We start from the raw sequence: 17,399 nt of genomic DNA, 5'->3' as shown, positions 1-17,399 counted from the left end.
TTAAGCGCTATGAACACTAAGCTATGAGTGCATGCCTTTTAGAGCTTGCTCACATGAGGTTAATTCATCTCGGTTTCTCTTAGAATATTCTGCCTTTCTAACAGTAGCCCTGCATGGCTTCGTAAACAAATCCTCTTTCTCTGAGAAGGCACTGATAAGACATTCCTGAGCTTTCGCGCAGATGGGCTCCAAGTAGGGAGGGGCACAGAAAAGGAGCACAGTGGAAATTCACAGAGTTGGGTTTTTCCAGGAGCAAGCCTATATTTTGCACAGGCAAAGTTCTGGAACTGTGCGTCTTGGACTGACAGCACGAGATTATAAAAATGCATGCCCACATGACTCAGGTGGGAGATCGATCTGTGGACTTGGTTCGAGCAAGATCAAGTTTCCGGAATTTGTGGCTCTGTCGGCACCCTGCAGCGCTGTCCTCTGAGCGGGGCTTGTTACAGCTAGTTTATGAGGGCCAGGGTCTCCCAGTGCTGATTGAAGGGGCGTAAGACTGTGTTTCTCTATGTTTCTCTAAGTTCTATGTTTTTCTATATTTTGCATTTCTCTAAGTTTTGTGCTTTGTAATCTTCTCTAACTTGAATCCCAAAATGTTGCTGAAATTCACTGTTTAGAATAAATACTAAAACGTTTTGAAGGTGTCATTTGTCACTAGCATGAGTTCACTGCTCGGCACAATAGAACCTGTATTTTGGGCTGATTTGGGTAATTTTTGCTCTAAGGGCTGGTCCCGAGGAAGATTTTCCCAATATCAAGACACCACCCCATCTGGCTCCTTTTTTCGGTGGAGGTAGCCCGGGGACACCCCATGAGGACTACAGCAATGGGGTGGACAACAGAGAGGAGGAAGGTTCGGGGAAAGACCCTGCAACAGGAGACAGAGATATTGAATGAACCCAATAACCCTGTAAACATAGCAATATTCAATGTAGCTGGTTTTGAACACTCACAGGCTGAAACCTCAGTGTTAACCAAAGGTTAAAATACCCACTATACAGACAGACGTTCAGGAACATGTCACCGAAGAAAGAGAACAATACTCAGGACTGCACATACCCTCGACTTTCACACCCTCTGACAATCAAGTTCCGGGGGACCTCCTTACCTTTGAAAAATGTATTCTTCATGATCTGAACATGATCTGAACAAACTGAAAACAAGAAAAATGAGGACCTGTCACAATCGAAGAATCAAAAAATGCACCTATCACCTTACAAAGTAATAAGAAGATTGTTATCAAACCTGCGGACAAAGGGGGCGCAATAATTATCATGTCAGACTCCCAATATAAGCAGATGGTGGTGGCACTACTAGGTGATCGAGAAAGCTATAGAATTATGCGCAAAGACCCCACTAAGGAACTACAGCAGGAAATCCAAGATAATGTGAACTATGCACTACAACGGGACTGGATTTCAGAAAAGGGAGCATATTTCCTCATTAGAGCACAAGGAAGAACTCTGTGCATCTATGCTTTACCGAAGATCAACAAGGATCCCCACAAACCCCCGGGATGACCAATATCCTATTGTGCCATTTTGGAGCCTCTGTGCAAATTTATCGACACCTTCCTAAAACCTCTGAGAACTCGTACGACCGCATACCTGCATGATACCACCCACACGATTAAGGTATTTGAAGGGCTAGAATTTAATCCGGAACAACATGAGTTGGTAAAAATGGACATCAAGTCTTTGTACACCAGTATCCCGCAGGATGAAATAATTAACTGCATTAGGGAATGGCTCACAAGTGACCCCCTACAGACCAGGGTCCTGACAAACTTTATTCTGGAACTGATGACCATTGCACTTTGTAAGTACTTCTTTGTGTTTAATAATCAAACATACTTGCAAACTAAGGGAACGGCCATGGGTGCGGCTTTCGCACCTAACCTTGCATTTCTCTACATGGCCAAGTATGAAAGTGACTTCATTTTCTCGAACCTGAACAGATGCAAGGAACATGTGAGACACTGGTACAGGTACATAGACAACATGATCTTTGTCTGGGCAGGTCCCAAGGAGGAACTACAAATATTCTGGAAATGTATTAATTCTTGCTGTGAACATATACAATGTACAATGCAACACAGCAACTTTCTGGGCCTGATCATTCGACATAAGGAAGGTGCACTGGAATGCAACCTATATTGTAAAACAACAGATCGCAGCACCTTACTTCACTAAGCAAGTAATCACCCGACCCACACCAAAGAAAACTTGCCATACGGACAATTTCTAAGTATACGTAGGAATTACATGTCTTTGGCTGACTACTACAGACATGCAGAAACCTTATCCACACACCTAAGATCACGGGGTTACCCGAAAAAGCAATTGGACCATGCAAAGAAACAGGCCAGATTCACCAACTGGGAAAGTTTACTCCAACCAGATCAGGACCTAACCACCACAACCAGTGATCATTTGACATGTGTTATCACACAGGGGACCCACAACTGTCAAGTAAAGAAAGTTATACAGAAATACTAGCCAAACTGAATTTGTCTGAAGAACCCATATCACGGTTTGCATACAAATGGGCAAAGAACATTCGGGAGCACTTAGTACAATCCTTATATCAACAGGACATCTCAAACATCGGCCTCTGGAACCTATGCCCACTCAAAGGACACTATCCATGTGGAAGCTATGTGGCATGCCAATTTACTGTGAAAATGCAATCATTTCTAATAGGGACCAAACAATGGACTCTTAGAGATCTTACGAACTATAATACTAGCCAATCCATCTACTGCATACAGTTTCCCTGTGGCTTAAGATACATAGGACCAACTATGTGCACAGTTAATACACGGATATCTGAACACTGATCAAAAACCAGATGTAAGAATCTCACAGCCCCCCCTTGTAAAGCACTACTTGGAAGCAACTCACACAAATGACATCTTATGGTGGGTGGTAGAGAAGGTTAAGGGAAGAGCAAACACTCAGAGAGCTTGCTAGAAAAGGAGTCTCGCTGGATACATTGCTGGATACCTATAACCAGGGTCTGATTGAGATCTTCCAGCCTGTCACACACTAGAGTGACACTTCCCACACGTTGGTTGCTCTTCTTTTGAATATGGACACCGAAGTCTGGTTCACAACATCCACATAGGGGGCATAACCATCCCAGGACATGATAGCCCCCAAATGAGTTAGATACTGGACCCTTTCAGAGACCCAGGAACCATTATTTTTGGACTTGGTCTACCAAGTCACAGTCACTGAGAGTATATCCCTCAGGGAACAATAACAACGAATATTAAAGAGATGGAAGTTGGTAGCATGTGTATGAATCACACACCTAGCAGGTCGATATTGTACGCATAACTCTTTTGAAGGTAATTCTCAGAACTGACACAGTATTTTACATGTCATAAACACCAACATGAATGCATTTTGATCCCGGCGAGGGACCCTATGTCCACTTTGACCCCTAACTATGAGTATCAGTACAGCAAGGCGGTCCCCGCCCCCAATGGCATATCTCCTGATTTCCCCTGCACCACTCATCCTTGAAATAATATGAGGACTAGAGTTGGCAAGGTAGACAACAAACCATACATTTGGACTTACAACAGGAACATGATATTTAATTTATAATGTTATCAATCAGGAGACAGACCGGAACATTTCTTTTAATGTGCCCACACATTCTGTAATCAGACACAAGCATCAACTCGAAGCTAGTGGACCATTACAGTGAGCACATTCACAGAGACGTGATGCAGAACACAGGATAACCATTACATGGTTACCAAGTCAACAACGCCTGCAGTAACGCGGTCAATCTGCAGCAGTGCCGTAAGTCATGGTTTCCAGGACAACAATACACAACAGACGGTAGCGTGCAGCACAGCTTTCTGCAGCTACGAGTGAATGCCAGTGGCCGGAGGAAACCGCACATAAATCTCGACAGGTAAGTACAGCATATGCCACAATTCATATGACACTGTAGGACCTGTACCCATGGGAAAGGGGCACTCACATCAGTTACCAGCCCCTTTGCCATAACGATAACTGCAAAGACTTAGGCACTCAGAGACACTCTGGAATCTTAGACGCACAGCGGTCTCCCTTCGGGAAGAACGCAGCATCTACATGAGACATGTCACTGACATGAAAACAATCCTTTCTTGCAGGCACAACTAAGGAGGGGACCCTCCAGTATATACTGCATACTGTACATGGGATACAAGCAGATAGGACGACGGTCCGGAGCACACTGAAAAAAGCAGGTATGCCCAGCCCTACTAAAGTAGTATTTCAGCCCTATAAAGATAGCGCGCCCTGGAAGGAGTGCATTTATACACTATCTTTCACAGGTAGACAATATAGAGGAGACTCTTGACACCTGCAGAGACTGAGGCCCCACAAACGAGTTAGCCACTCGAACAAAGCGCCAATATGCTGCTACTATCAGACTACGACTAGCTCAAGAGTAACCGTGGCTCATTTATTTATTCTTCTCTTTTGATCGACTATACAGGATCACAGGAACAATAAAAATGGGGCAATAACGACTTGAATAATATACCTCACAGCAGATAGATATGTTCTTCGCATGAAAAATAAGGCAGGACTTTTCAAGTACTCCCTGTTGACGCGACCCACACAGCTGCAGTGCCTCTCCACTGTCTGCCTGAGTTCAAGGAATGGGATGAGCACTGGTGGGTAAGTCGACCACCGGTTGCCAGAGGTTTTTTGAATGGCTTTGAGTGCTTAGGGTTTTCAAGCACAGAAAAGCAGTACACTTCCACTTATACACTGTATATGTTTTTTACAGGATCTTCAACACGGAGCCCTGTCGAAGGCGGCATTAAGCACCCACAGCCCGCCAAAACGTGAAGTTTCTGGGGACAATTTGGTCGGGAGTCCACAGCTCCTAGACATTAAATCAGATGTGTTCCCTCTTTTTCATGTTGGTTAAAGAAAGTACCTGACAACCCTCGATTCACCAACACAGACAAAACACAGGACTGATGAAAAACCCTGATTACGTTCCCTGACACAACAAAGGCAAAATATAGGTTCCTATAATCTCTCCAAATAATCATAGAGGATTCCCGGATCAACAACCTGCAGCACACAATAAGACCAAAGGCTCCCAATACCTGTTTCATTTTTCACTTGAGATTGGAGAATGGGACAGAAGTGGACATGGCCGAAGAAAACGGCTTCAGTTTATAATAAAAGCCCATAAGAACTCTCCCCATAAATGGCAAGAGATTGAAACAAGAAAATAGTCTCCTTTCTTCTTCTGATTTTTAATGCTTTATTTTTGCTGGTTCATCTATTTGCACAAGCCTATTATGTATTGCATGTAGTGTCATATATTAATTCAATGTGACTCTCTTGATCTATTTATGTATATCTAGGAGAAACTTCTCTACGTCATTACGTATAATTTATCACTTGTGGATTAAATGTCACCATTGTTTGTCAAGGTCAATAAATTGTTTTTTTCAGGATATTTCAAAAACTAATATTAAAATGTCATTTGACCTGTTGCTTTGAATCTTGGAGCAAATAATATATGCCATACTGTTTACTCGCATATATCACTATGATTTTTCATTAACCTTTTATTTCACACTGCCCCACCTTCTCTACTCCAAAAATACACACTACACCCAGGGTACTCCGAATTATAAGAAGCACCAGGTGTCACATGGCAGTCCCTGGCAATAGGGACCAGTGGAATATACACTAATGAGTAGGCCTGGGATCTAGAATTTAAAAGACCCAGCACCAAAAATAGTACAGCCCAATTTGAAGTGCTTCTTTTCAAACATATTCCTTTGAAAAAATACAGAGGTACTCTTTAATGTTGATGTTTTCACTTGGAGTAGACCAGGTCAGAAGCCTTCCTCCTTGGCAATTGCTGGGCAGGGTATTAGCCGTGGCAGTACATTTGATACTTACCTCTGTTGGTATTGTTTGAATACATTTGCTTTCAGGTACATCTTTTTGCTCCTGGACATCTTTTTATTCTATAGTCGTTGAACGGCCTCTCTTACCTGGACAGGTAGGCCATGCATTAGATTATTTTCTACTTTGGACTTAGCACGATCTGTAAGTTATAGCAGGCGAGACATGGGTGACATTTGTCCTATACTCTGGTTTAATCTGTTTACTTCATCACTTCCAGTTGGCTCAATGGACTGTCTAGTGATGGCTCTTCTAGTTTTTACCACGTGGATATTTTACTTTTCCATTTAAATCACATGAATTGTCGGTACTTTAGTTACACTTGAGTGTGTTTACCCTGCTCAATTGGAATATACTCAATCTGTAAGGATGTTTTCTGCATTTTCTTCCAGTTCTGTATTGCTTTTGTAGAAGGGGGCATCACCCCAAAACGCGTCAAGCCATTTACATACTGCCTGATTATATGACGATACAGATGTTTTTAAACCACAACATCATATACACAGCGTTATGTTATAGTCTTTTACATCTTTTACTTGTGTTTACACCATTTTGAGTCTGTAATCTATATTGTTGGCTGTTTTGTACAGCAGTATAAAGTGTGCAGGGGACGGGAGGGTCCTTACCTTGGACCGTCTTTTCTTCTACTTTGGGGATTTCCACCAAAACCTTATCGGTCGAGTCGAGTATGGCAAACAACACATCGGTCATAGCTGAAGGGCCCATTGTTATCCATTCCGTGGAAAATATAATACCTCTCCCTAATACCAGAGACGTGGGTTCTGATCCTTGTTTAGTATCATTGTCAAACCATGAAATTAGAGAGGGAGGCTCTACTATAAATGTACAAATATCCAATCCACTGCCAACTAACTAAACATATTTATTTATTTAATTGTTTTTTTTATAATGTGCCTAATACCGTGCCTAAGTTCGGTTTCTAAGCGTGGATCCAGGATTCAAACTTCTGTTGCTCCATTTAGTCTTGCTTCCAAGACCAGCGGGTTGCCCCTGTGCTATCCTCCGTTCACTCATCAGAGACATACTGGGGGTAACCAAACCCAGATCACTGCTTACCTGCACTCGACCAAAGATGCGAGTTGTGGCCCTTTAAACTTGGATTCAGTGTCCAAGACTGCTAAGCTGGGGGAGGGTTGGTCCATCTTGCTCATACTTTACCTCCCCCCTCTTGTTCAGGCTATCTACCTACTCAGCTCCAAGCAAATCTACATGGGTCCTTGTCAACATCTATATGTCTTTGCATACTTATTTCTCCCCTACCATACAAACGGTACACTTCTGCTATTATATGATGGGAAAATATTATCCAAATCAATGGCTCTATGATTTTGAATCGAGGGAAGGTATTGATATTTTCCAAACGATTCTATCATTGAGGGCCTTGCACAGTGGTTCTATTGACTTTGCTTCACTGCCATCTCAAAAGAATTAACATTTGGTTTGTTACTTTCATTCCAATTTAACATCTTGCATGGTTGGGGAGGAACGTCTTACTCTGAAATCCGTAGGCTTTGATCTCTATGAGCTTAATACCCAAGAGGAGGCTTTGGCCTTCCAGGGTGTTGGATCTGGGGATCAATCCACGGGAGTGGTTGCCTGAGAAACACACATGGTCATTGAATACATCACTTCCTAAGAGAATGGGCAACCATCAAACCCAAATCTTAAGGTCCAGGATTGGTCGTGGGTGCAAGCAGCTATTAAAACATTTACTAACATCAGCCAAGGTTTGTCACAACTCTAACCGTCAGTCACTAATGATTGCATCATGGAATGTGTGTGTATAAATACACATGGAGCATGTCCTACATTTTGTGAATCCTGTGGCTGTGCTGGAGCTAAGCCAGTCCGTAGCTTGGAGCTTTATTTTGTGGCATGAATGATGGGCTTAAGATATTTTGCATGTTTGGTGCCCTGCTGAATGGGAGACTAGGGCATGGTGTAATGTTGGGTCTGATGTCTTTGTCCATCATCAGTAAAGACCAGTGTCTTTGTAAAATGTTTTGTACCTCATGACTGTCAACTTTGTATCTGGTGACAAATCTGATATTTGAGTCTCTGGTTTGTTTCTTGTCTTTCAGTGTTAATAGTGAATATCTTGGCATTGTTAGGGTTTTCTCTTTGGTGAGTTGTAAGTTGTCTGGCGTATATGCCCTCACCCCAAGTCTTTGGTCCAGGAGTGTGCATTCTTCTTGGAATGCTTGGTTTGTATTTCAGTTTCGTTTGGCTCTGATGTATTCATCTTGTGGTTTGTTAGTGATTACCAACCTTCTGTGACAGCTGCTGGCGTGTAATACAGAGTTTACCTCTGTTGGTTTACGGTATGTTTTCGTCATTAGTTTGTTGTTGATGACAGTTATTGTTAGGTCCAGGAATTCGATCTGTGTTCCACTCGTATGGCTTGTTAGTTCAATTCCAAATTCATTGTCGTTGAGGTATTGTACATATTGGTCTAGATGGTCTTGTGTTCCTTTCCAAATTAAAATTATCTCATCTATGTAGCGGTACCACTCCACAATCTGCTGTGTGAAGTCTGGATTGCTCATAGCGTGTTTCTGTTCATATGTATTCATAAAGCAGTTAGCTACCATTGGAGCATAGCTTTTCCCCATTTCTATGCCCTTAGTTTGCCTTTAGAAGTCACAATTAAATATAAATATGTTGTTAGTAAGTGATACTTTTAGAAGATCTTTAGTCATTTCTAGTTGGGCATGGTATGATGCTGATTCATCGTAGAACAGGTATTCCAAGCTCTGTATTGCAAGTCCATGTTCAATCGATGTACATAGAGCTTTAACGTCCAAGGTAGTAAGTAGAAAACCTGACTCCCATACCACTTCTGACAAAATCTTTATAGTTTGCATTGAGTCTCTTAGATATGTTGGTATGGTTCTTACTAAGGGTTGTATTATGTTGTTAACATAGCATCATATGGGTTAATTTAGTCCTTCGAGCCCACTAATTATGGGTCTGCCTTCTGGTAAGTGTTCAAATCCTTTGTGTATCTTGGGCAGAAAGTACAAGGTTGGCATAATAAGATGGATGACGGTGAGATATTTCTGTCCCTCATCTGTAATGAGACCTTGCTTGTGGTATTTGTTGAGCAGTACTGAATGTTCCTTGACTATTCCTGTGTTTGGGTTGTTGGCCAGCTTGGTATAATCGCCTGGGAGGTTGAGGTGGTTCTCTGCCATCAGGATGTAGTCTTTTTTGTTCATGACCACGATATTTCTCTACTTGTCTGCTTCTTATATGATAATACTGTCATCATTCCATAGTTGTTGCTGTAGTATTTTCTCCTTGCTGGTTGAGCTGTCTTGGTCCAATGTGGTCAGTAGGTATACATAATTGAGCTCTCCAAGAGTTGTATTGCTCAGCTGTTTCTTGTACTGAGGTCTTGGTAAACTCTTGGTTTGTGCGTTTAAGTCTTCTCCTAAATTTGAATAGGTCAATTTGAATATTCACAAAGTTGTTGTAACTGGTTGGTGAGAAAGAGAGTCCCTTTTTGAGTACTGATGTCTCTAATGGTGTTAGTTCTTTGTTGGATACATTCATGACTATAGCTGGGTGTTCCCCTGCCCCATTTGTTTTTGTGACCCCCCCCTCCAAATCCACCAGGATCCCCCCACTCATTCTTGAAGGGCTTCTGCCAACATTAGGCAGACCATCCTAGCCCAACACGATACACGTCTTGCCAATGCCTGGCACACAGCCAAGACCAGCAACAACCAGGAATTAGCATGGCCCCACTTTTGCAACACCCAGGCAGACGTATCCACAGCCCAAATAACTCTATGCCTGGCTACTATCATCCTTAAATATCTGCATGCACAGGGATCCAACCAAGGATTCCATCAATATTTCCCAATCACAACAACATCTCTCTGGGGACACCACACAAGACTGCCCTCATGATGTACCAATAGACCATTTATTTTGGCACTTATTATATTATATAGTACTTGAACACTGTTCAACTTGAACCGTTCAGAACACATTGACACCGTACAAGACCGCCGGAAGGTTGTCTTCCAGACCATATGTGCTTAACTGCCCCGACCGGACTGCTATCATAAAATACTGCGCATGCGCTCACTGACATTGTCCCAAGATATGCCTGACCTAAGGCCTGCGCATGCACCTAATCCAGACATCAAATACGGATGCAACTAACACATGCATGTGCAAAACGACTCGCACATGCTTATATAGGAACATTCTCATTTGGACACATCGCAAAGCCCAAACGAGGGTAGCATATACGGATGTCCATACTTAACCTAAGGTAAGATTCCCCACGTCCTCCCTTTTATGCAAACGCCATGCCTTGTCTCTCGCGCTCAGAGCATGCACCAACCCCTTATACCATGCATAATCCACCCACAGCTACATTGAATGCTATTCTTCACCAAGCAGCACCACGCTGACCGAAAAGGGTTAACACTTGCAACAGCCTCCGCCCCGACAAACGATCAGCATGCTGCTTGTAATGTAGTGGCCCTTTAAGAGGGGCGTGGTGAGCAGACACGGATCCGCACTGCGTCACCAGGTTAATTAAAGAGGCCATTGCAGGCACGTGCGGCACTGCATTGAAGACCCAGTTACCGGCAACTCCTGTCTCCTGTGGTCCTTGTGTCTTGTCTTATTGTGACTGCCTGGGCCTGTGTGCCCACAGTGCCCAGATGTTGTGTGCTGGGTGCCCCCAGTGTTGCATCAACAGCGGGTGATCCCGCGACCTGATGGTGACCCCTCATGGGTCCTGCACAGCGTGCCCGCGGTGCGCCCAGGTGACTCTGGGGTCCTGTGGCATGCTCTGGCCCCCGCACTACGCGTGGCGTGGGTTGCAGTGGGGCTGTTGTGCCGAGTATGTGGCAGGAGCGCCGAGCCTACGGCAAGCACCTCCAAACCCCCGTGTTAGTCGGGCATGGGCTGGTGGGGGTTGTTGCCCCCGTGGTGAGGAGGAGTCCTGCGGGCGAATGTGTGGCACCCGCCGCACAGGAATCTGTGAGGCGACGTCGGCTGCATGTTCAGAGGGGGCGTGACCTCCATATGAGAAGGCAGTGGCGAAGGAAGGAACCGCAAAGCCAGGGACCTGTTTCGTGGCTGCAGTGCCCCCACCCCCTGCTGGGGAAAGCGGGCAGCATCGGCCGCGAGGAGCAGGAGCTGCACAAGTCCGTCGCACACAAAGGAGGCGTGTCGTAAACACACTGGGCTGGCAGCAATGACAAGGTGAGCAGGGCCAAATGATCAGCCTCACAGGCTGCCAGGGGGCTCATCAAGGCCCCATGCGAGCAGCATCGGCAGCGGAAAGATGGGGGCGTGGCCTGAACGTGCCGGGCTGCGGCGGTGATAACTACAACAAAAGCTGCTAGTACCCTGCAGTCCTCGGAGAGGCTGACTTGGGGCAGGGGCCACACGCTGACAGCGCCCACACGGTCTACAAATGGAGATGTAAGGTGATGGACAAGTGGGGAAGGAAAAGAACGTGGGCAAACACCCTTCCAGCCCGCAAGGAACACTTCCCAGCCCGCCAGAACGTGGGCAAACACCCTTCCAGCCCGCAAGGAACACTTCCCAGCCCGCCAGAACGTGGGCAAACTCCCTTCCAGCCCGCAAGGAACACTTCCCAGCCCGCCAGAACGTGGGCAAACACCCTTCCAGCCCGCAAGGAACACTTCCCAGCCCGCCAGAACGTGGGCAAACACCCTTCCAGCCCGCAAGGAACACTTCCCAGCCCGCCAGAACGTGGGCAAACACCCTTCTGGCCCACAAGAAACATGTTTCCCAGCCCACCAGGAAGGGGCAACCCCACTCTACCCCACCAAACGTTGCCCCACCAACAAGCACAGGCAGAAGGGGTGACCAAGGCGTGCTCCTCCTGCAATCGGGCACTGGAAGAACAAAGAGGCGAACACAAATTCACCGTAAGGGTAGCGGATCCACCCAGGAGTGCTAGTGCACCTTAGTGTCAGTGGGGTACCCACATCAGGGCCCATCATGAGCACGGAAGACGATGACGCCCAAGGGCCTTTCTGACAAAATGGACAACTAGCCCCATTACGGATCTTTGATGTGGTGGGAGCACCCGCCAGCCTGGGCCCTCGCTGGGTGGCATAGGTCGAAAATCTGGAACTATACTAAGAAGCCGCAGAGGTCAAGGACAAAGCAAAGCGACCAACCCTCCTATATTCCGCCGGCCCCGCAGTCCAGAGACTGTTCAAAACATTGCGGCCTAGTGACCAAACATATGAGGCAGCAACAAGCCCTGAATCCGTACTTCATGCCCATGGTAAACAGAGACTACGAGAGATTCAGAATGCGCAGCACAAGACAAGAAGAAGGGGAGAGCTTGGACGCCTTCCACGAGAGACTTTGGGGAATTGCACTGTTGAGTGCCCTGGGAACCTTCGAGTAGGATAAAGTGAGAGAACAAATAATATATGGGTGCAGCTCCACCAAGCTACGCAGGCAAGTTCTCAGGGAAGCTGGGCTGAATCTGGACAGAATTTTGGAATTAGGCCGGGCTCAAGAGCTGGCAGAGGTGCGCGCCTCGGTCATGGACAACTCGAGGCAGTTTATCAAGCCTCAAGAGCCCTTCCAGTGAGTGAAGCTGGAGGAGGCGAGCACGGTAGGCTGATGGCAAGGCGGCAGAACCTCCAGAAGAGGGGAATGGCCACAGAAGGAGGCAGGCAACATGTGCCCCCAATGCGGATGGGACCTGCCGCACGCCAATGAGTGTCCCGCGAAAGGGCACACGTGCGGGAGGTGCAGGAAGGATGGACACTTTGCAAGGGTGTGCCTCGCACCGGCACCCGCCAGCGCAGCAAAGCCAGCACCTAAGGAGGAGGAAAGGCAACGACAAATGTCAGGAAGGAAGTCGCCCAAGAACAAAGTAGTACATGTAGCAGAGAACCAGGAGCATCAGTACATGCTCGAGGACGAAGAGGATGTGATCCTCCTATTGTGGGGCGGCACCGACGGCCGGAAACAGCCCGGGAGAAGGAGGTCTGCTGGGAAAGGACGTGTTCCGCCAGGACAGTTTGACCCTGGTATACGATGAACAGCCTGGAAGGAGACATTTGTGGGAGGGGTGCCTAAATGTTCATTAAAAGTTTACGTTAATTACAAATGGTGCGGACTGGAATACACCAAACATGTTGGCGGCTGGCAAGCCTATGTTAAATGTTAATGTTGTTTGTTTCGTTATAATAAAGGAGGGATGTAATGTAGTGGCCCTTTAAAGGGGCGTGGTGAGCAGACACGGGTCAGCACTGCATCACCAGGTTAATAAAAGGGGCCACTGCAGGCACGTGCAGCACTGCAGTGGAGACGCAGTTAACGGGAACTCCTGGCTCCTGTGGTCCTTGTGTCTTGTCTTCTTATGACTGCCTGGGCCTGTGTGCCCACGGTGCCCAGGTGTTGGGTGCTGGGTGCCCCTGGTGTTGCATCAACAGCGGGTGATTCTTCGACCTGAGGGTGACCCCTCGTGAGTCCTGCACAGCATGCCCGCTGTGCGCCCAGGTGACCCTGGGGTACTATGGCCTGCTCAGGTCCTCCGGAGCACGCCATTACACTGCTGTCAGAGCACCAGGAATGCACTAACGTGACTGTGTTGGGGATAATTCCCATAAATGGCTGATTTCCCTTATCTAATGAGTCCCTCAGCAACTTTGCTGGATTTCCAGGATTTATTTTTCTCACCTGGTAAGAGTGTGAGCCTTTTTTCCACTCTTACATGTGTTTTGCTGTGTGTGTTTGCACTTTTTGTGTGATCTTGAGCACTGCAGCCTCACCTACTCCATGGCCTCATATTTGTTATGTGTGTTACACAGCACCTTCAGTGCAGTGACACAGGGTTGTCTTTGAGACTTCCCACTGACTCCATTTTCTGGGGCTGACTAATGTCCCTCAGAAAAGGTAAAGTTGCCATTAACTTTATTTTAGTCACTTTTAACCACAGACCCAGTACACCCCATCTTACATGGAGTATTGGAAAGGGTTAATTCTTATCCCTTTTTGCCTGTGTCTCTTGGCACATTGTTTCGCTCCCCTTACATTAAGACTTGGCTGGTGGCAGTGATAACCACCCTAACTTTTCTACCACGGTTATCTTATATAACCATGGTATTGTTTCAGGCTATTATATTAGCTTCGAACATAAACCCGCTTGACCAAAATACATTTTATTTTGGCTCCGGCTGGGTTTATTCGCCATTTCTTTTTATTAAAGTCTTTCTCGTGTTTTTCTCTGCGGGCCAAACCAGGTATGATTCCTTTGTTCGCCGTCTTTTCGCGGCCTTCTGCACAGAAGCCCTCTTTAAGGCGCCTGAAAGTCTAGGTAGGCAGGATTTGAGGGAGTGATCTTCAGACCTCTGCCGTGGGTTCCCTTGGTAACCCAAGTCGCACTCCTGTTTGATTGGCTAAGGGGACTGTCCTTGCCATGTGACATGTGCCATGCTGTGTAATTGACAGCTAGGCTGTATGAATGGGGGAAAACTGCATAAAAAGCAGGTCTCTGGGACTGCAAAGGCAGAGTCGCCACTGGAACGAAAGAACCAACGAGGAGCTGGCAGAAGAGGAACCCTACAATGACTGAACCGCCCGGTGAAGCCCTGCTGCAGGTCCGAATCTCCAGAATCCGACGACAGAGAAGGTCCTCCAGGAAACTTCTTCCCTTGAGCTGGTGGGACCAACCAGTTCACCCAAACTGCAAGCCAGGACCCCTCCTCTGGTCAAATTCGCTGTACAGAGCTACAATGGGCCAGATTGCCAGGAAGGTCGGACCCTGCTTGGGTTTTAAGGAGCGCACATTTTATTTGTTGTTTTGCTCTGCTGCTGGTTTCTTCCCTGGGTAGCGCAGGACCCTCCAGTCTTCCTACTTCTTGTCAGTCCGACAGTCACTTCAGGAACTGTGAGTCTGCAGGAACTACCATGAACGTCTGCCTCAGCTACAGCTTCCTCTCCGTTTTAAGGTACTGTGCAAATCCAGTTGCTTGTTTCATTCAACCGCGGTGAAAGTGTTTGAAATCTTTCTCTAATACGAGGGCTTGTCCTTCTCTTCTCTTTGAACTAACTTTTCTACCAACCAACCTCGTCCGGAAACCGTGCCACAAACTTTACGGCAAACAACCCTGAACTGTGTGATCTTGAGCAAAAGACTTTTAACCCATTGACTTTGGCCCTAAGCCTTTTCTACCTGATTCTATCTCTGTAGTTCCTCTTGTTCAATTTCCCTGAGTACTTACCTGCTGGTTTGATTTAATTTCTAATAACTTTGTCTTTCCCTCCCTTTTAAATTGCTGGAGTGCCATTTTGCTCCTACTTCATTTTGTGAGCTTAACTTGTCTGGAATGTAAGGGAAGTGGTGTGGTGTATTAAGAGTGTGATTTTTAGACTGCTTATAATAGTGTACTGTTATACAACTGAAGAGTGAAATACATGTATATTATTTTATTTAAAAACCTTGAGTCAGTGTTTGCCTGAATCATAGTAATTGCGGTCCTTTGTGTAACTATCTGATACTGCTCACTTACTCTTGAGATAACTCTGGCTGCTCAGCCATCGCTACACTGTGTAGTACAGGCTTGTACCAAAGGTGAATTTGTACTGTCACTTGTAGTCTTAATTGTGTGTGGTGTTCCCAAAGGGTACTGCATATAATTCTGCCTAACACACTGCCATCATCAACCCTTTCTAACCATTGATACAAAATTGTAACCCTGCATAAAAAGGGATGCGAGTCAAACGTCCACCTGGCTTAACGAAGCACTCCAAACATGAGTGCCAACGTCACAGTCACTAGTTACTCCCTCGCCCCCTCCCTTCCAAAACACACTGATAGCTTCACAGCGCACGCGCCAGCCAGCACTAACCAAGATAGGCACTCGCCAGATACCACTCAACACACAATACACATGATACCAATATAGATCACACCCTATTCCGAGGTCCCTTAGCGGGTCCTTTCTTTAACGCCTGGTTTTACCTGGTTTTACCAGGCGTTATGGAACTGACCCGTTAAGGGACTTCAGAGCTAATAACGGTACCGCAAATTGCGGTACCGTTATTAGCTCCATCCCCTTTCCCATTGAGCCCTATTGGGGCTCGAATGGGAATGGGGAATGGTTCCCGGAATGGGGACTTACCGGGTCCTCCAAGGTTGGAATGACCCGGTAAGTCCCTATTTCGGGTACCCGGACCCGGAATGCGGTAAGGGGGTAGCCATGGTGCTAACAGCACCATGGCTACCGCCTACCTCGTAATGAGGCCCAATGTGCCATCTTCAGAATAAAATACCACAGAAACTACCAAAACATTGGGCCTCATTACACGTTGTGCGGTAAAATCCGCAAATTACCGGCATGGCGCCCTTAACATGTCCGCCCTCGTAGGAGTGCGCTAATAGCGTACCATTACGAGTACGCGGACACGAGCTTTGCGCCATGCCGGTAATGCCCCTCCAGCCTTGCCGCTAATCTCCCCCAAAAGTCACTTACCGCCTTCCACGACAGTGCAGATAGCAACTCCGCCTTGACGCATCGTGCAAATAGCGGCCACCGCTTATAGCGGTGACCGTTAAATACCAGAACCGGAAATATCATCGCACAGGAACGGGAAAGAGCACGGCGGCCATCTTTAAAAACACAATCCATTGCCATCCTCTGCCCCCTGGACCTGTTCGTGTTACCTTGCTGCCTGAGACCCATTGCTACACTGTTACCATGCCCAAGGCACTAAAAAAAAAACAGACCGCCAGCGAAAGGAGAAGTTCTCCACTGAGGAGTTAGTGATGCTGACACAAACCTTAGCGGACAATGCAGAAGTGGTCTTCGCAAATGACATGCGGCGAGAGACCCTCCTAAAGAAGAAAGCAATCTGGGCCGAAGTGGCACCTTCGTAGGTAGGCACCAGCACGCGCACTGTACGCGAGTGCAGAAAACGATGGGACGACCTGAGACTCCGGGTCAGGATGATCCTGGCCGAGAACCACAAGACTGCCACCGCTGGAGGATCAAGGTCACCGATCAAGCTGAAGGAGTGGGAGGAGACATGTGCAAACCTCATCGGGGTAGAATGTCATGAGGGAGTCGGGAGGATGGAGCACGGTGTGCCAGACACTTCTGATGGAGTTAAGTGCACTGATGCAAGCATGCAATGTGAATGTACAAGTCCCCACAAATGGCAGCCCTGGATCACTGCATGGATGGCCTGGCATCCACACATGCATCCCACCCTGCGCATGTCAGCGCCAGACCCCAACACACACACATGCATACATCAACAGAGCCAAGTGCCACACACAACACTGCATGGATGAGGCACTGAAATGACACCTCACCTGCTTCCTCCACAATGAAGTTCAAACGGCCCCAAATGAATTCATGATGTAGCCTGCATTGAGTACATGCGACCATAACCAATGAAATCCCCCTC

Source organism: Ambystoma mexicanum, chromosome 1p (genome assembly GCF_040938575.1).
Source record: "Ambystoma mexicanum isolate Mex_15411 chromosome 1p, UKY_AmexF1_1, whole genome shotgun sequence".
Classification (NCBI taxonomy): Eukaryota; Metazoa; Chordata; class Amphibia; order Caudata; family Ambystomatidae; genus Ambystoma; species Ambystoma mexicanum.
This window is presented reverse-complemented; position numbering follows the sequence as displayed.